Source organism: Triticum aestivum, chromosome 2B (assembly GCF_018294505.1).
Source record: "Triticum aestivum cultivar Chinese Spring chromosome 2B, IWGSC CS RefSeq v2.1, whole genome shotgun sequence".
Classification (NCBI taxonomy): Eukaryota; Viridiplantae; Streptophyta; class Magnoliopsida; order Poales; family Poaceae; genus Triticum; species Triticum aestivum.
This window is the reverse complement of record NC_057798.1, coordinates 1504578-1526128: the sequence shown is the minus strand read 5'-3', so window position 1 is coordinate 1526128 and position 21551 is coordinate 1504578. Positions and strand designations below refer to the sequence as shown.

General features: G+C 42.9%; 2 pseudogenes; one reads left to right on the top strand and one right to left on the bottom strand.

Moving 5' to 3' along the window:
* Window positions 1-8787: 8787 nt before the first annotated feature.
* On the bottom strand, window positions 8788-10279 carry LOC123047637 (uncharacterized; annotated as a pseudogene).
* Window positions 10280-12893: 2614 nt separating this feature from the next.
* On the top strand, window positions 12894-15897 carry LOC123039809 (phenylalanine ammonia-lyase-like; annotated as a pseudogene).
* Window positions 15898-21551: the final 5654 nt, after the last annotated feature.

Here is a 21551-nt window from a genome sequence, read left to right as displayed (position 1 = left end):
TCACGGTCACCTGGGTATGTTTATGTGTCCGTCAACAACTATCACAGTTTTGGCCATTTCTGACCCGTTCCGTGGACTATTACTTCCCGTTTTGTGGTACCAAAGCAATTTCCATAGTTGTTGAACCCCAAGTTGCGCTTACGTGAACACCATCAACACTCATAGTTTTGGCTGATTCTGGCCCGTTTCGTGTACTATTACTCATTGCTCTGGGGTCCAAGAGCGATTTCTACATTGACAACCCTCGGGGTGCATTTACGTGTCTGTTGTCAACACTCTCAATTTTCGCCAATTCTGACCCGTTTCGTGGACTATTACTCACCACTTTGGGATCCCGAAGCGATTTCCATAGTTGTTGAACCCCAAGGTGCGCTTACGTGTCGATCATCAACACTCACAGATTTGGCCGATTCTGGCCCCTCTCTTGGACTATTACTCACTATTTTGGGGCCCCGGAGTGATTTCCACGATTAATGAACCCCGCGGTGCGTTTACATGTCGGTCATCAAGACTCGAAGGATTGGCTGATTCTGGCCCGTTTCGTGGACTATTAGTCACTGTTTTGGGGTCCCGCAGTGATTTCGATGATTAACGAACCCCGGGGTGCGTTTACATGTCGGTCATCAACACTCGACATTTTGGCCGATTCTGGCCCGTCTCAAGGACTATTAGTCACTGTTGTGGGGTTCCGGAGTGATTTCCACAATTAATGAACCCCGGGGAGCGTTTATGTGTCGGTCATCAACACTCGCGGTTTTTGTCAATTTGGACCCGTTTTGTGGACTATTACTTACCGTTTTGGGGTCCCAAAGCGATTTCCATGGTTGTTGAACCCCAAGGTGTGACTACGTGTTGGTCATCAACAATCGCAGTTTTGGCCAATTCTGGTCCATTTCATGGACTATTACTCACTGATTTGGGGTCCGTGAGCGATTTCCATGATTGACGAACCCCAAGGTGCGTTCATGCATTGTTCATCAATAATCCTAGGTTTGTCCGATTTTGGGCTTTATCATGGGCCTTTCACCATTTTAGGGTCCCAAAGCGATTTACATGGTTGTCGAACCTCAAGGTGTGCTTACGAGTTGGTCATCAACATTTACAAATTTAGCCAATTCTGGTCTGTTTCGTGCATAATTACTCTCCGTTTTGGGGTCCCAGAGCGATTTCCACGATTGAAGATCCCTGGGGTGCGTTTACGTGTCTGTCGTCAACACACACACAGTTTTGGCCAATTCTGACCCATTTCGTGGACTATTACTCACCGTTTTGGGGTCCCGAAGCGATTTTTCCATATTTATTGAACCCTAAGGTGCGCTTATATGTCGGTCATCGACACTCGAAATTTTGGCCGATTCTGGCCCGTTTTGTAGACTATTACTCATTGCTTTGGGTTCACAGAGCAATTTCCACGATTAACGTACCCCGGCATGCGTTTATGTGTCGTTCACCAGCAATCCTAGTTTTGTTCGATTGTGGGTTCTTCACGGACTACTACTCATCGTTTTGGGATCCGAGAGCAATTTCCACGATTGACAATACCCGGGGTGCGTTTACGTGTCCGTCGTCAACACTTGCAATTTTGGCCGATTCTGGCCCATTTCATGGACTATTACTCAGCTTTGGGGGTCCGAAATGACTTCTACGATTGACGAACCTCGGGGTGCGTTCACGTGTCGGTCATCAACACTCACAATTTTGGTCAATTCTGGTCCGTTTCATGCACTATTATTCACCGTTTTGGGGTCCTGAAGCGATTACCATAGTTATTAAACCGTAAGGTGCGCTTACATGTCGGTCATCAACACTCGCAGTTTTGGCCAATTTTGACCCGTTTCGTGGACTATAACTCACTATTTTGGGGTCCCAGAGCAATTTCCACGATTGACGTACCCCGGGGTGCGTTTACGTGTCCGTCGTCAACACAAACAATTTTGTCCAATTCTGATCTGTTTTGTGGACTATTACTCATTATTTTGGGGTCTCGAAGCGATTTATGAAGTTATTGAACCCCGAGGTGCGCTTACTGTTGGTCATCAATACTCGCAGTTTTGGCCGATTCTGGCCCGTTTCATGGACTATTACTCATAATTTTAGGGTCCCGGAGCGCTTTCCATGATTGACGTACCCCGGGGTGCGTTTATGTGTCGTTCACCAGCAATGCTAGTTTTGTTCGATTGTGGGTTCTCTCATGGACTTCTAATCATCATTTTGGGATCCTAGAGCAATTTCAACGATTGACGATCCCCAGGGTGCGTTACTTGTCCGTCATCAACACTCGCAATTTTGGCCGATTCTGGCTCGTTTAATCGACTATTACTCACCGTTTTGGCGTCCCAAAAAGATTTCCATGGTTGTTAGACCCGAAGGTGCACTTACATGTCGTCATCAACAATCGCAGTTTGGACCGATTCTGACCCGTTTCTTGGACTATTACTCTGTTTTGGGGTCCCGGAGTGATTTCCACGATTGACCAAACCTGGGGTGCGTTTACGTGTCGGTCATCAACACTCACAATTTTGGTCGAGTCTGGTCTGTTTCGAGCACTATTACTCGTCATTTTGGGGTGCCAGAGCTATTTCCACGGTTGACGGTCACCGGGGTGCGTTTATGTGTCCGTCACCAACACTCAGAGTTTTGGCCATTTCTGACCCGTTCTGTGGACTATTACTTCCCGTTTTGTGGTCCCGAAGGAATTTCCATAGTTGTTGAACCCCAAGTTGTGCTTACGTGAACGCCATCAACACTCACAGTTTTGGCCGATCCTGGCCTGTTTCGTGGATTATTACTCATTGCTCTGGGGTCCCAGAGTGATTTTCACGATACGAACCCCGGGGTGCGTTTACGTGTCGATCGTCAACACTCACAGTTTTGGCCGATTCTGACTCATTTCATGGACTATTACTCACTATTTTGGGGTCCCAGAGTGATTTCCATGATTAACGAACCCCGGGGTGCTTTTACATGTCGGTCATCAACACTCGCATTTTTTGTTAATTCTGACCTGTTTCGGGGAGTATTACTTACCGTTTTGGGGTCCCAACGCGATTTGCATGGTTGTTGAACCCAAGGTGCGCCTACATGTTGGTCACCAATAATCGCAGTTTTTGTCGATACTGGTCCATTTCGTGTACTATTACTCACCGTTTTGGGGTCCCAAAGCGACTTCCATGGTTGTCGAACCTCAAGGTAAACGTTCTTACAGCCCTAAAATTTATCTTTTTTTGCTAAGAGCAACTGAAATGTCCAAACTGCATGAAATTTTGCACGGACTTCATACACATGAGCAACTAGCATCACAAAAAAAATGGATTTTTTATTTTTCTCTTTACTATTTTAAGCAAATTTACTGTTTACGTAGGAGCCAAAATGCCGTGCCCCATATATACTAACTCTGGCAAACACCACCGAAGATTCGACATGTTAATAATCGTCCTATGTTTTAAGAGTTATTATCATGTCTACAAATTATAAACCGTTTGGAAAAAGAATCATATCATGTCTACAAATTAAAACAAAACGCGGCTAGTCTGACAAACATATATCATCCAGTAGTCCCCCAACAAGGCATGTGTTCTGTCGGTTCTGGTCAAGATTCACAAGGAATGAAACCGTATAAAAGTAAAAAATTAAAACACACATGTGGCTAATTTGACAAACATTTACTAGGTGTGTCATGTCTGTTAGGGACAAGCCTCACACAGAATGAAACAATATTTGTTTTACACAAAAGGCGATTAAACCAGGAAACATTTTGTCCTTATTTGATTTCAATGTTTTTAAAGTAAACCATAGACAAAAATATTTTGAGGTGTTTGTATACAATAAATACCTTGGTTTTGTGAACTTTGGTATTACCAGAATTGTGTTGTTAGTATATATTAAAATGACCATCTCCTAACTTTTATTTCTAAAACCGAAAAGCGACACGTGCACTCTTTATCCATTAAAAATTATTTTGATATTTTATTTTATCATATTTAATTTTATTTTCTATTTCCTTTTTTTCCACCTGTTCAAAAAAATTGGACATTTTTATGAATACAAAAATAATTTTAAAATACTCACAAGAATTACCAATTTAAATATATTTTTTGGTAAAAGGCATGAAAACATAGTAAAGTCATACAAACGGTTTGACAAACTGGTGAACACTTCTAAAAAATTCATGAACACTTTCCAAAATTCATTATCATTTAAAAAATAGATGAAAAGTTTTTAATAATAAATGAATAGTACTTTTCAATAGTTAAATTTTTTCGAAATTACACAAACATTTATTAAGATACGTGAACACTTTTTGAATTACATGATCATTTCTCAAAATAAGTGAACCTTTTCCGAAATATGTAAAAAAATCAAATAGTTCCAATTATCTATTTTCAGTAAATAACTGGTGTGTAAATTAGTACTATAAATACTTTTAGGTTTTCTTTTGATAAATATAAATACTTTTAGTTTTATGATAAAGAAAAGAATTTGAATTAAAATAGTGACATGTATTATGGGCCCGGCTCGGAATAGGCTCCACATAGTACATAAATACTAAATTCTATACATTGCTTACTGCAAGCGTTCTCGCCTGCTCGCCCACAGCACTCCTGACTTCAGCTGGCGATTCAGAACTTTTACTTCAAAATATTATCTATTTTATTGGTACTTCCATTCCGTCTTCTGGGGTGTTTCGTTTTTCTTTTCTTGGTTCACTATCTCTTTGTTCTGATTGCATTTTTCTTTTCTTCCCTTTTTCCCTTTTGTTTTCTGTTTCATTTCCCTGTATTTGTTATTTTTCTTGCTCATGTCCATTTTTCTCTACATTTTTTAGGCCTTTGGTCTTTCTTTCTACCTTTTCATTTATTTTCTTTGTTCTCTCTTTATTTTTAGTTTCTATGGTTTCTTTCCTATTGTACTGTTTTTTCTTTCTTATGTTATTTTTTCAATTTAAAAATATACCAACATTAATAAAACGCATCAACATTGTTTTTGAAATACAAAAACAATTATAATAGATGTTCGAACACACTTTTTGAAGAGTTTATGAACATTTCTAACCACTTGAGTATATGTTTATTTGATGGTAATTTTTTTATTATGTGACAAATATTCTTGTAAATCAGGTTCATTTTTAAGATATACGATATGCTGTTCTTTAATGTGATGAACGTTAGGTAACACACAATGATTTTTTTTAATATCAAACTAGTTTTCTATTTTATTTTTGTTTTATTGGTTAGGTCCTTTTTAGGTTTATTTTTTGTTTTTACTATTTTTTCTATTTAAAAAATGCACAAAAGGTTTTGAAAATGCAGGAACATTTCTCAATAATACATGAATATTACAAAAATTGAGTAAAATCTTTTCAAATCATATGAATATTTTTTTGAATAAATAATAAATAAATTTAAACATGATAAATATCAATCACATGAGTCATGACGAATAGTTTTTGAATTACGTGATGATAATTCTGTTATTGGCGATATATGTCCAATACACTATGATTTTAATATATGCAAAAATAGTTTATTAAAACACCATGAACATTTTTAAATATAAAGCGGATGTTTTAATAAAGTGTGATTTCGTAAATAAAATTAGTAAAATGGAACCATTTGCAAATACATGAACATTTTCTAGACAATCAGTAAAGAATTTTTAAATACAAATTGAAAAATAAAATAATACTCAATTTACATTTTCGGAGATATAAATAATTTCTAAAATTCATGTCAACCCACCTTCATAAAAATATTTTCCAATTTTATTAATATTTTTAAAAAATGGAGAAAAGGGAAACAAACAAGCGAGAACAAACTGAAAGGAAAATAAAGCATGGGTATAGTCGCTAGGCCCTAGACAGACGCACTGGGCCAAGTATGATTGTTTCAGGCGATACCTATATTTGAAAATAGGATTGCTATAAGAGGATTTCCTATTCGGCGCCTTCAACGCCAGTTACTGTGTAAATCTGCAAACCGGCTCACACCCTCCCTTGACGCCGTGGCGGCCCTTTTAGTTTTTTTCTTTTTTCTGTTAAACCGCAAAAACTCTGCGGTAACCAGCCTGGAAAGCACACATCTTATAATTTACTTACTACCTTCTTCTTCTTCTATTCCTTCTTTTTGTTCGCAAAATCCTAATTACTATTTGACGGGGTTTTGTTTTTTTTCTTTTCTTTGTTTTTCATTTTTTTAAATGCGTGAAACATTTTTCATTTTGAGACAGTCTTTTACAAATCCATGAACCTTTTTCACAAAACCCATGGACTTATCAAACCGGTGCAATTTTTTCGAATCCACGAACACTTTCCTGTTTTTGTAATTTTTCTGAAAACCTATTAATTTTTTTACAAATTGGTGAACTTTTTTCGCAAATTATTAACATGCACAATACCAAATTAATACCATTAGACTCATCATTCAATATCTTTTCATACCATATATATTTGTTATTGTGAAACTTTAGATTGTTTTTGACAAACTTGGGTAAACTTTATAAAGTTTGGCTTAGGTCAAAGCTAATATGCGGAGTAAACAAAAATGGAGGGAGTACTTATGTAATTCAGAAAAACGTATGTTACATTTTTTTTAAAATGTACAAAAGTTTCAAAATTATGTTTGGAGTATTTAGAAAAACTGTTTGTACAATGTATTTCTTTTGCATAGTTCAAAAAAATATATTTATCATTAAAAATATTCCAACTTGTATTTTCTTTTTATCACGTATTTGATCTTTTTTCGAAATCATCATTTTGTGATAAAATTTAAACATGCATTTGGAAAATCTGAAACATTTATAAAAGACGATCAGATGTATGCGAGAAATGTACAATGTGTGTATAAAACTGCTGTGTAAAAACCGTTCCTAATGTATGTGAAAAAAATATACAATGCGTATCAAAAGTATAGACATTTGTTGAAAAAGAGAAAAAGGAAAAAAGAGAAAAAACCAAAGAAAACTAGAGAAAATCGGTTAAAATCAATGAAAAAAATGTAAATACGAAGAAGTTGGATAAAAAAATGAATGAAATAAAAAACTGATGGAAACCGAAAAATTGGGAAAAAAAACAGCAACCTGGCGATGCGAATGTAGCCAGCGACAGCGTGCAAGCGTACGAACGCTTGAACATGCAAAAGTGGGGCGGCATGAGTACTGCAGCACTGTATGCGAGCCCTATTATAAATCACTACGGGCGATACAAAGCATATGTGGCACATGTATGTCTCCCCTTGGTGCAAGACAGTAGACTGCGTCACCTGCAAGTAACCAGATAATGGGCCTGTCAGGATGATGTCGTAGGCGTATTCTTTTTTGATTTTTATTTTGTAAATACTAAATAGAAATATAATGAAACATAATTTAGTTTATTTCTGAAAAGTGTTGATCGCACATTTCAAAAATGTGAATGCAGTGTAAAAAAATGTTCGGTCAACCTTTAGAGAACGTTTGCCTCTTTCAAAAATAATGTATGTGACATTAAAAAATGTTCACGTATTTGAAAAAATGTACATGATTTTTTAAATGTTATAAAATGTAAAACAAATGTTGGACAACCACAGTAATGCATCTTACATAAGGCGTGTTGTAAGATGCCTGTAGAGGTAAATTCTTAGTAGCTACAAGAAGCTTAGTTTTTTTTTGAGTCGTCGATTGTTTTTGAGATAGCTACCCGCTTATACCAAGCGGTACAAGAAACTTGTGAAGGAGTTAATGCTATCTGAAGTACAAACCATGCAAGACACTTATATCACATAGACACAACTTTCCCTTCTTAAACACGTTTCACATGCACGTGCAAATCATCATGAGAACCAATCTCTTCAATTTTTACGTCATGCACAACTCAAATACATATACAGTAGATTCTTTTTATTGTAGACGCACGTATGTCTATTTCCAATCTGTATGCAATCCCAAGCACAGTCCTCCCGGACGAAACACACATTTCACATATGCGTACGCTCGGATATGAATGACAACCTGAAACACAAATGGTAGATTCATTTTTTTATCTTCTCCAGACTACCTATAAAATATCATTCAACTTGTAAATGCTTCCACATTGATATCAGCTTTGACCAGCTACCAACAGAAACATTGGCTCTCCGCAAAAAAAGAAGAAGAAAACTTCCAACTATCCTCAATCATCCTCGACAACTGACCATGTTCGACAAAGTCTTGGTCCAGCGGGATCGGGCGCCCCAATCTTTGTTGACTCTGGCCAATTCTCCAATCAGCACACAAACTCCACTACATAACATCTTGTGCAGAAAAGAAATTACTTTACATAATTCATTTCATACCAAAATTATGAATTGATCATTTCACAATGGATAGATAGCAGTTGATCGATGGATCTTGCTAAGAAAACTATATGTACATTCTATATTATTTAATATGAATACATAAGTGCCATGACCGTATAACATGTTTGCCTCAATTTACTACTTTTTTGACAATATTTCTTTGGAAATACTAATTATATAATTAACCGGCAGCCACAGGCCTAGCTTCCATTGCATAAAACAAAGAGGCAAAAGATGATATGGAGTACAAACCAACAACTTACAGATGCAAATTATTTTAGTAAATTGCAGTATAAACTAGAGCGGACTATTGGCCACTGCAAGCAATTGCGCTCAGTCGGATCTTCAGTGCATTCATATCAGAATCTTGCTCACGCCAGACAAGAATCGCATCCACCCATGTCGATGAGTCTCCATTGTTGTTCAACGCCCTGTGTGCATTCACTGTGGACCCTTGCTTTGGGTTTGAATTAACTCTTCTTCATGCATTTGCATTGCGGTTATTCATTACCTTGTCGCTCAGAAAGTACCAGCAGATTATGCTTCCTGGAGGTCCGGGAGTGACACCAGCCACAGTGGGAAGGCAAGGTGTCGACCTCTTGGTTCCCATGTCAAAGACCATGCCCCGATCCCTACCCCTCCCGCCGATCCAGTACACACAGTCACCCTTCAGTCCGGGAACACCTTCGGTATACATCGACACCGCATTATTCCTCCCGATAAACACCGAGTAGCCCCCCAAGTCAGTCAGGCATCCCAACATGGCTGGCATTGGGGATAATACTTGAGAACAAATATCTCATCCTCCCCTACACGGCAGCAACCGCCTACCGGGAGCGACAGAGTGACCATGCAACTTGTGTTCCTCCAGATTTGGTACAGGTTACCCTGGCAAGAGACTAGGTTCTTGGCGCTGGTATAACCTGAGATCGTGTCGTACGGTGGTGCAAAGCTAGTGATGGGGTCAAACGGAAGGTTGGTTGACGACAACAGGGGTTCGATTGTGGCCAGCGGTGCATTCGGGTTCGGTCCGGTCTCCGCTGCACGATGGTGACCACCTGCTGGCAGCGGCCGAGTGGGTGTGAAACTCGCGTTCCTCGGGAATTGGTACATATTGCCCTTGTAGAAGAAGAGGTTGGTGCTGGTGTAGCCCGCCACCATGTCGTGTGGTGGAGGAGAACTAGTGGTGGGGTCAAATGAAAGGTGGGCTAAGGATTGAAATGGCTCGACCATGGCCGGCAATGCGTTCTGGTCCGGTCTGGTCTGCCCGTGACGACGCTTCGGCAAATGGACCACAAAGACGTCTCCACGCCTAGTGAGGCAATGGACCATTCCTTCTTCGTGGTAGATGAGATCGGCGAGGTGGTCCTTGCATCGAGCCGGACGGGGTCGAGAATGGTCCATTGCTTGTCTCCCGCGACAATGCAGGCGAGTCTGTCGACATCGAACATGGCAACGACGTCAAAGTCATGCCTTGAAGTGTTGACTGCAAAGACAATCTTGGAGACTAGCCTGCTCACGCACATGAGTGCCGGCAAACAGATCTCCACGCCAGTGACGGGGTTGAGGAGGCTGAGCAAGCTGACGGGTGTTTCGGGTGGGTTGAGGAGGGTAAGATGGGCAAGCCACCCATTGCTGGAGCCAACCCAACGTCCACCCGAGGGGACGGGCTTTAGGCTCAAGCGGCGGCACATGGGGAGCGAAGCAGCAAAGGCAATGTTGGGGACGGGGCGTCCATCGGTGGCACTGTTGAAGACGACTAGCAGCGACGGGGTTGGTGGCGTGAGCGTCCGGCGCCAAGCTGCACAAGTGCCCCGCGCGCTGGCATAGCACTTGAGTTCATGGAGGATGTCACCTACGCGGTGGAGGAGGTCGATCGGCAGGTCCGCCCAGGGCCCGAACGGTAGGAATGGTGTGGCAGTGGGTGGAGTAGTGGTGGTTAGGCCTAGGGTTTCTGTTGGAACAGAGGCCATGATGAAGATTGTGAGATTTTTAGCCTTCAGAGAAGTCCCCTCCCCTCATCTAGAGGGAGAGAGGCGCTTGTCTTACTCGTTTGAGTGAAGACTTACATGAGAATGAACCCATTTAAATTAAAACAAACGACATGGATAATCCGGCAAACATTTAAAAAAATATGGCTTGCTGGATACCTAATGCAAATTGAACAAAGAATGAAATAATGTAAGTAATGGAAATAATGTAAATAGCCAGTTAAAAAAATAGTCATCCAGCAAGGCATTAAGACGCACAAAGAATGAAATAATGTAAATTGAACAAAAGCATACCTAATGCAACAAACATTTACTAGCCAATGCTTCCCAGCAAGGTGCTTGTCCAGTCGCTTTGGGTGCAGACTCGCACCGAAAAACGAAATACATTAAAACGAAAATGTCGCTAATCCGGTAAACATTTACAGGCCATACAGAATGGAAAGATATTAAATTAAATCAAAAGTATGGCTAAACGGCCATCATTTAAGTCCAGTTTGGTTTCGATGTATTCATAAAATGTTCTTAGAATACCATGGTTTCTATAAAAAAAACATAGTCTAAAACACTTTGAGGCTGCGTTTGGGAGCCAAAGTATTTTTGTAGTTTTTTAGAAATACGGTGGTTATTTCTGAAAAAAAAACTTGATATTCAATACTGTGAGCCGTTTGGATGAAAAAAAATACTGCAGTTTAGCAAACCATGGTATCTCTAAAACTGTGGTATTATTGTAGTATATAAAAAAGAGGCCCCAACCTCTTTTCTAAAATCCAAGAAACGATGGCTGCTTGCTCTCTGTGTCCAACTTCTGGCCATCAATGCTTGTGATACTCCCTCCGTTTCTTTTTACTTTGCATATAAGATTTGGTCAAAATCAAACTACACAAAATTTGACCAAATTTATATAAAATAATATGAACATCTACAATAGTAAAACTATATAACATGAAAATACGTTTCATGGTGCATCTGATAATATTGATTTCATATTGTGAATGTTTATATTTTTTAATATAAAGTTAGTCAAACTCTACAAAAATTGACTTTGACCAAACCTTATATGCGGACTAAAAAAACGGAGGGAGTACAAAAATCTATAGCTAGATCTGTGTGGCTAGAGGCGGACGTACAAATGACTACTTAGCCACTGGCTGAAAACACATGGACGCACGAGCTGCTGACGTCGACCTTCAGTGCATGTCTTAACTTGTTGGTGCTAAGCATCCTTCATTTAATGGTTTTGCAACTAAAGTTCTTCATGCATTGGTGGGATTCTTTCATTTAAGTCTTTTATCTAGGTTCTCACGCTTAGCATTGTTTCTTCCTGGGGTCACTACACTCATCTCTCTCCTCTTAATTACCTTGCCACATCAGACTTTTTGCCTACATGGCATCCTTAGCATCTGTACAAGGTGGAGCATTGGAAGGGGCCTAAGTCATCTTAGGTTGTCCACCGCGACCAAGGCGGAGAGGAAAACGAGAGAACTTAATGTTTATTTGCTAATTAGTAGCATTGCATGCAATGAACTAAACACTGCATGTTGTGTTTGGTAGTTTTAAGTCACTGAAAGCATGTACGCTCCACATCTTTTATTGGTTGATATGTCAAGAAACTAGAAACGAGGTAGGAGTTAATGCACCATGCCTAAGTGTTTTGGGATTATTTGATTTCCCTAAGGTGACCCATAACACATAGACAGAGGGAGTAGTTGCAACCCATTACTTATTTTTTTTCCTTCTTGCAACTATGCCACATCATGAAGTCATGCATGTGGTTATAAGTTACAATTTATGCACTAATCTAACCATGCAATCGTGCCGCCTCAACAATCATGCGTGTCAATTTGTTTCACTAATTAATTTTTGTGTGGGCATAGACGTGACGGCTTGGAGAAAATATATGCAGGTCATCTTATACACTTCTATGTAGGCACCCCGTTGAGTTCAATCCAGCATTTTTCTCCTTTTATACTCCCTCTGTCCCATAATAAAAGAACGTTTTTGGCACTACACTAGTGCCAAAAACGTTCTTATATTATGGGACGGGGGGAGTACAATATATTTTGATCACATTCTTTATATGCTTTATTGTTTTTAAAATATAAACTAAGATCATTCTTTAAAAAAATCATAATAGTTTTAGTTTTTCAGCATCTATTTATACATTTGTTTTATTAAAGTTCCCGCAGCAACGTGTGAGGCATCACCTAGTTAGTATAGTTTGCACGTCCATAACCCGTAGTTCAGCCGTCCTCGTATAAATTAGGTGTCGCCCCCTTCAGCAACCAGCAACAGGTCCACATTAGAATGTACACATCTTCATTCCATCGGTGAGCTCAACAACTCTTCACATAAAATGCATGGTAGTTAATACATATGTACGCAGAAAAAATATTAAAGAAAAATATACGGGGGATTAATACTGAACCCTTCTTTGGTCAAACAATAACAATAATGATAATCCCCACTCTCGCACCTACCTACTCAGCAGCGCTGCCTACTTAACCCGTCCCCTCCCTCCATTCTCTCCAAGAAAAGCCTCAGCTTCCTCTCCAACTAGAGCTAGCTAGCTTGCTTTAGTACTTCTTTGCATATCTCGATGGAGTGCGAGAACGTGCACGTCGCCGATGGCTTGTTAGTGGCGCAGCCGGCGCGGGCTGACCCACTGAACTGGGGGAAGGCGGCGGAGGAGCTCTCGGGGAGCCATTTGGATGCGGTCAAGCGCATGGTTGAGGAGTACCGTAGGCCCGTGGTGACCATGGAGGGCGCCAGCCTCACCATCGGCATGGTCGCGACGGTGGCTGCCGGCGCCGTGACCAGGGTGGAGCTCGACGAGTCCGCCCGCGGCCGCGTCAAGGAGAGCAGCGGCTGGGTCATGAACAGCATGACTAACGGCACTGACAGCTACTACGGTGACGCGGCCTCCCACCGGACGACAAAGGAGGTCAGCGCTCTCCAGAGGGAGCTCGTCAGGTACAAACTAACCCAGAAAAAACGAATTATATTTCACTTCTTGATCGTCTCTGTTTGTGAGTTATGGAAGCCTTATTTTATTTTAGAAAACCGGAAATGTTAACGCCCACACGTGTGGGCGTTTGCACATCGCTCACACGCCTCCATCACCACTCATTTTGCCACGTATGAATAGATGACATCAGCAGTTTTTTTTTGGTTGTCGGCTTAAAAATGTTGTATCTCCTAAATAAAAAAGTGAACTAAAAATCCGTTTTCACCATTAAATCCGTCTCGACGAGATCTTCAAAACTAGACCCCATGTTGATATGTTTCGACGGAATTTTTTTTTTGGCAGAAGTTGCCACGATGTTTACACTGCAGTTGCCATAGGGCTTAAACTAAAGTTGCCATGTGGCAATTTTAGTTTGTAGATCATGGCAATTTTAGTATTTTGATGATGGCAACTCCAGTACTTTGACCATGAAAATTATTTTTTGTATGAACCATGGTAATTTTACGTGCATGTATCATGGCAATTTTAGTTTATGGTTCATGGCAAGTCTAGTTTCTTAATCCCCCGTTTTATAAATGTCAAAATTTACTTTTAAATGTAGAAGAAAATAGCTGAAACATATCATGGCAACTTCAGTGTAAACATCATGGCAATTCATATGCAATAGACATGACAACTTTTAATCCAAAAAAAAAATTCATCAAAACATATCAACATGGGATCTAGTTTCGAAGATCTCATTGCGAGGGATTTAATGGTGAAAACAGATTTTCAATCGAATTTTTCGTTTAAGAGATAAAACATTTTAAAAACTGAAAATCCAAAAAGATTTCTGCATGCATGCATGCGATGACGTGGCAATCTGTTTACATTAGAGACGTGTGGTGCGTCTCCCTTCCTGCCACACGTGTGGCAGTTAGCGCGACCCTAAAAAAATTGTGCATGTATTCCTTGCTGTTAAGATGCTTTAATGCGGGAGCCTTCGACACCGGCAAAGATGGCCATGTTTTGCCTGCTGCGGCAACGAGAGCGGCGATGCTCGTCCGTGTCAACACCTTGCTCCAGGGATATTCTGGCGTGCGCTTCGAGATTCTCGAGACAATCGTCACACTTCTCAACACCAACGTGACACCATGCCTACCTCTCCGGGGCACACTCACTGCGTCCGGTGACCTCGTCCCGCTTTCCTATATTGCGTGCCTGGTAACCGGCCGCCCAAACTGTATGGCCACAACTCCGGATGGCACCAAGGTTAATGCCGCGGAGGCATTTAAGATGGCCGGCATCCAACATGGCTTCTTCGAGCTGCAGCCCAAGGAAGGCCTTGCAATGATGAATAGCACGGCGGTGGGCTCAGGGCTTGCGTCCATGGTGCTTTTCGAGGCTAACATCCTTGGTCTCCTTGCTGAGGTCCTGTCAGCCGTCTTCTGTGAGGTCATGAACGGCAACCCGGAGTACACCGACCACTTGACCCACAAGCTGAAGCACCACCCCGGACAGATCGAGGCCGCCGCCATCATGGAGCACATTCTTGAAGGGAGCTCCTACATGATGCTCAAGAAGAAGCTCGACGAGCTTGACACACCAATGAAGCCCAAACAAGATAGGTATGCACTCCGCACATCACCGCAGTGGCTTGGCCCTCAGATTGAGGTCATCCTTTCTGCCACCAAGTCGATTGAGCGGGAGATCAACTCTGTCAACAACAACCCACTCATCGACATCTCCCGTGGCAAGGCTATCCATGGTGGAAACTTCCAGGGCACACCCATTGGTGTGTCCATGGACAACACCAGGCTTGCCATTGCTGCTATAGGCAAGCTCATGTTTGCACAGTTCTCAGAGCTAGTGAACGACTTCTACAACAATGGTTTGCCTTCCAACCTCTCCGGCGGGCGTAACCTGAGCTTGGACTATGGCTTCAAGGGTGTCGAGATTGCAATGGCCTCATACTGCTCTGAGCTTCAATTCTTGGGAAACCCTGTGACTAACCATGTCCAAAGTGCAGAGCAACACAACCAAGGTGTCAACTCTCTGTCTGATCTCCTCCAGGAAGACCACCGAGGCCATTGACATACTGAAGCTCATGTCCTCGACATTCTTGGTTGCATTGTGCCAGGCTAGGAAGACACTGGTCACCAACAACAATGGTCATCTCCACAATGCGCGCTTTTGCGAGAAGGACTTGCTGCTCACAGTCGACCGTGAGATGGTCTTCACGTATGCAGATGACCCTTGCAGCGCCAACTACCCACTAATGCAGAAGATGCGTGCAGTCCTCGTGGAGAATGCCTTGGCCAATGGTGAGGCCGAGCGCGATGTGGAGACATCAGTGTTTGCTAAACTTGCCATGTTCGAGCAAGAGCTCCGTGCAGTGCTGCCAAAGGAGGTTGAGGCTGCCCGGAGTGCCATGGAGAACGGTACTGCCGCACAGCAGAATCGTATCATTGAATGCCGATCATACCCGCTCTACCGGTTCGTGCGCAAGGAGCTTGGGACAGAGTACTTGACCGGGGAGAAGACAAGGTCTCCTGGTGAAGAGGTGGACAAGGTGTTTGTTGCCATGAACAAGCACATCGACGCACTGCTGGAGTGTCTCAAAGAGTGGAACGGTGAGCCTCTTCCAATCCGCTGAAGATCGAGAACTTGAAGAGAAGATAGTGTGCTTCAGAGTTAAGAAGGCTTCAGATGTTTTTAGTTTATAAGTAATAATGTTGTGTTTTCAGTTGGGTTTCCTTTGAAGTTGATGTTTTGTAATGTTTTCACGGAGTTGATCAGTGGTGAGTACTAATCGGTGGTATCTCCGTCGTGGCTAGTTCCATCAGCACAATGTGATGGCTTCTCCAAATTCTTAGTATTGTATCCAGTTATCGCTATTTAAGTGTTCTGTTTACCAATTTCAGTCTGAAATGTAACGAAGGCACTCCATACGCTGTTCTCTGACTTAACTTTGCGCTAGGAAAATATTTTAGATAAATAAATATTTTTATTTCTTTGTTGGTGGCCGAACACAAATAGTTTCTTTCGGCAACGAAAAAGTTCATGAAAACAATATACCAGGTTCACACGTAATTTAAAGGGCATTCAAAATAAGCTAGCAAGATGAAGGGCAAGGAGCACTCACATAACCATCTAGATTTTTTTTAGAAAAGGAGGATGACCCCCGGTCTCTGCATCTGGGAGATGCATACGGCCACTTTATTGATTATTCTCGAGGACCTTACAAAGTATTACAACAATGTGTCTGAATCCACCATCTTGGCAACACATGCCGCTACTCCTATCCAAAATGATGAAGGGGTGCTAGCTGGGCCACTACCCAGACCACTCACCTAAGCCTAACATCAAAAGCCGGTATCCGAAACACTCATTCGGAAGCCCCAGCCGAGCCACATACCGGGCCTGGGGCACAATCCGGTCAGACGCACTCGTGTGTCGTCGCCGCCATCTTCCACAGGTCCGTCTTCAGATCATATTGAGGCTTCTACCTTGTCTGGCCACTCTGCCATCGACGTCACCATGGCGTCAGACATCAACCTCCTCCTGCGCGAGTCCATCTCCGTGCATCGGACGCCGAGCCTCCACAGCGTCATGCCGCCGATATCCGCCGCCATCAATGTGTGAGATGAAGCACCGCTCCACCATCCCCCCAGCCATCACTTACTCCAAAATGATGCCCCCAGGAGGGAAAGCGATAAAACGCCATCATCGTCCGATCCGGAAGATCCAGATCTAGGGTTTCCCCCGGAGGTTGTAACATCCAGATAGTCCATTCGAATATTCTCATACCCACAAGAGGCTGTAACTTGTGTGCATACTTGTAGATAACATGTATTATAAAAAACAATGTTATTTCTTAAAACTGATTTTGCTCTTTCTCCCGAAGAAGAAATTAGAGGAAATATGCTCCCGACATGTCCAAGGTTGGCATATCTTTTCAGTATATCCCACCAAGTGTGATTCAAAAAGCAAATTTCACTGCCATGCATGCGTGGTCACTGCCCGTGCGCTGGACCAGTGTACGCCGGGTTTCTCCTTCATGAGAAAATTCAAACGCCGCATGAACTCGTGAGGCACATGCCGCGTACAACGCGTGCCTCGTCCTCGTGGGTGCAATTCGGCCCTATCTCCGTACCAGACAAATAATCACCGGTGTAAGGAAGCCACATGCTAGCTGCAGACATTATTTATGGTCTCTCCACGAACCTGACTGATCACTTCAATCAAACTGTTACTTAATGATTCCCCAAAAAAATGTTACGGTAATGGGGGAGGTTCTTTGCAGCTAATTAATTCATCGGAGACCAGCAGGGAAATATAGAACAAAATAATATACGCGAATATCCAGCTGATGTTCCGTGGAGTATTACAAAAGATTGTAAGGAAGAAGAGGAGAACACACAAAAATGCCATGATGCAAACAAGTAAGGGAGTACCTAGAACTCATCTAGATGAGACGTAATTTGGTCTCATTCACCTGGAAAACAAGAACAAATACAACCCACGTAGCACACGCGCATCTTACAGCATCACATCCAATGGCTATAAAAGGTGAATGAGACCAAATTAAATCTCATCTAGATGAGTTCTAGCAAAACTGAACAAGTAAACTGCCAAACTGTTGGATTTTTTTTAGGGAAATTGATTCAATTTACCCATAGGTAGTATGGGAAACAAAATTCAGAATTTCTGCCATATTAAAAATAGCAGGAAAAAAGGTTGCCATGTACATGATTAATATTTACCTATATGTTGAAAAGATGTTTGCCCATTTTCAAGATTTATGTATTTAATAAAATTTACATCCTTAAACGCAAACAAAGATGACATGTTATATACCCTACAAAATACTGGGCATGCCATCGTAAAATCACAAAAGGTTTTGACATGGTGTATGTCAAGATAAAATTGCCATGCTATGTTCAAATAATTTTCTCTGGTGTCAAAAATAAATTTACGATGGTTTGTTTAATAATTTTTTAGTGGTGTGCAAAATAAATTTGAGATGGTCCAAAAATAAGTTATTACAAAGGCCTGACATGGTCAAATTTTGTGATGTTTGGAAAACAGAAATGTTATGAATTTGCCATGTGAGCAGGAGAAAAATTCTCTAAATTTGCGATGTCTTGTACACAAAAGCATATATTTTTTCCATGTGACAGGTAGAAAATTTATGGGTGGACACAAAAATTCATGTCTTGTACACAAAAAAGCATAATTTTGCCATCTAAAACCTTTTGTGATTCATAACATTTGCCGTGTCCATAAAACCTTTTGTGATTCATAATCTTGCACTCGATGGCCTTCACCACGACCAGAGTACACATAAAAAAATGTTGTACTATTCCAGGCTACCACAAGCATGTCCGCAAACCTCGATTCCACATACAAGGAGATGTCACACTAGCCGCCGCCCACCACCTACACGGGCATGAGTCCCACTGATCGTGTCAAACTTACGCTCGTAGCCTCACCTGGCCAACCCCATGACCTGACCCACCCATCTGGCGTTCCGCCTTCACGAGGCGTAAGCACGACGCCACATCACATAGCAAGGACTCACATCGCAACTCAGAATCTTCCGCCTCCGTCAAACCCAGAGCCTCCCATGACCAAAAAAGAAAAACCCCAGAGCCTCCACTGCACCATCGCTTCATGCTCCTAGCCTTTTTTTAGGTGAACTAGGGATTTTATTTAAAAGATAACACCGAAGGAATACAAGTGATGTTCGGTAGGATCCCTAGCCACAAGCGGCGACCAGAAGGGAGAGCTGAAGCAGCCTTTGCAATGGCATGAGCTTCAACATTGGCCTCCCTACACTCATATCTAAAACTAGCACTCACAAAATCTTTCATAGACTCTCTAATTTCACTAATAACTACAGCATAAGATGATAGCACATTCTCCCTGATGTCCGAGACCACTTGCATACAATCAGAACCTATGATCACATGTGAGAGGTTGAGGTCCTTTGCCAGAGCTAATGCCTCGCCGCACGCAAGTGCTTCCAGATTCGCTGCATCAACCAAACTATCAAAAGTGACAGCCGAAGAGCCCAAATACCTCCCTTCCTTGTCCCTGCTTATAGCCGAGACTGCACCCCTTTTGCCGTTCCGCGAGATTGCACCATCCACATTGATTTTAACTGCCTCCCCCTCTGACGCCTTCCACCTGTGGGATCGCTGCTGTGGTGGCCGTCCAACTACAGGTTTGCTCACAGAGACAATGTCAAGCTCCTCTAGGTATCTGTTGATAAAACACATAGTGGACAAGGGGCTTTGAAATTCTTCCTCATGGATCGCTCTCCTCCTTGCCCACCAGATGGCCCACATGGTGACCAAAACTTTTGCCAACTCCTTCTGTTCCACTGTATCAAACAGCCAAAAGAGCCACAATCTGGGATCATCAGAGTTATTAGATAGCACATGCTCCACGGTCTCTGTCGGTGTCAAAACCGGCGGATCTCGGGTAGGGGGTCCCGAACTGTGCGTCTAGGCGGATGGTAACAGGAGACGAGGGACACGATGTTTTTACCCAGGTTCGGGCCCTCTTGATGGAGGTAAAACCCTACGTCCTGCTTGATTAATATTGATAATGTGGGTTACAAGAGTAGATCTATCACGAGATCAAGGAGGCTAAACCCTAGAAGCTAGCCTATGGTATGATTGTTGTTCGTCCTACGGACTAAAGCCATCCGGTTTATATAGACACCGGAGAGGGCTAGGGTTACACAGAGTCGGTTACAATGGTAGGAGATTTACATATCCGTATCGCCAAGCTTGCCTTCCACGCCAAGGAAAGTCTCTTCCGGACACGGGACGAAGTCTTCAATCTTGTATCTTCATAGTCTTGGAGTCCGGCCGATGATGGTAGTTCGGCTATCCGGACACCCCCTAGTCCGGGACTCCCTCAGTAGCCCCTGAACCAGGCTTCAATGACGACGAGTCCAGCGTGCATATTGTCTTCGGTATTGCAAGGCAGGTTCTTCCTCCGAATAATTTATAGAAGATTGTGAACACCAGGATAGTGTCCGGCTCTGCAAAAATAAATTCCACATACCACCGTAGAGAGAATAATATTACAAAAGATCAATCTGCTGACGTATTCTGTGGCGTAACGTCACACCACTTCCAAGCCTTTACTCAAATTGTTTTTATTGTTCCACCTCAGTGCGTTTAGCGACGCAGTTTCCTTGGCACGTCTTGTCGAAGCAGAGATCGTGTTCCCCTTATTCCGGGATTCCCATCAATACGGACGTGGGTAACCCAACCGCGCCATTGATTGCGGCGCTTGGGAGATAAGCGAGTTTTATCAGGCCGGTGGGGACGCATGTTTCCGTCCGCCCATATAAGGGGATAAAGATCCAATTTTTTTACCCGCGCCTTCTTCCTCCTTAGCTTATCCATCTCTGCGAACCCGAGCTCCAGCGCCCAAGCCCGCACATCCCACCTCAACCTTCTCCGATCATGTCCGGAGCGGGAGGCAAATGGATGGCCTCCTCCGTTACGGAGGCGCATATCCAGAAGCTGCGCAGCGCCGGATACCTGTCTAGCGACATCGCGCATTGGCTCCCCGAAGAGGGAGAGCTCATCCCCACCCCCAGGCCCCATGAGAGGGTAGTATTCCTTCCCCATTTCCTTCGCGGACTAGGCTTCCCACTTCATCCCTTTGTCCGGGGGCTCATGTTCTACTACGGCCTAGATTTCCACGATCTGGCCCCGAATTTTATTCTCAACATCTCGGCGTTTATCGTCGTGTGCGAGGCCTTCCTCTGCATCCAGCCCCACTTCGGCTTGTGGCTCAAGACCTTCAGTGTCAAGCCGAAGGTTGTGAAGGGCAGCCAAGCGGAGTGCGGAGGCGCCATGGTGGGCAGGATGTCCCACGTTACGTGGCTGGAGGGCACCTTTGTGGAAACCATCAAGGGGTGGCAAGCGGGGTGGTTCTACATCACCGAGCCGCGTGATCCCGAATGGGCAGCGGCCCCCGAATTCAGATCCGGTATCCCTACACGGCTCACCTCCTGGAAAGAGAGTGGCCGGATCTGGGGGGATTCGGAGGAGCTGACCGGACTCCAAGCCTGTATCCAGAAGCTGGTGGACAAGAAGCTCAAGCTTGTCAACGTAGTCCAGGTCATGCTCATCCGCCGGATTCTCCCGTGCCAACGACGGGGCTTCAACATGTGGGAGTTCGATCTGGCGCAGCACCAGACTTTGAATGGGCTCTTCGACACTATGTACGAAGAGGTCGGGAAGGTGCTGTTCAAGGGCGCCGAGGCTCCCGCATCCGCTA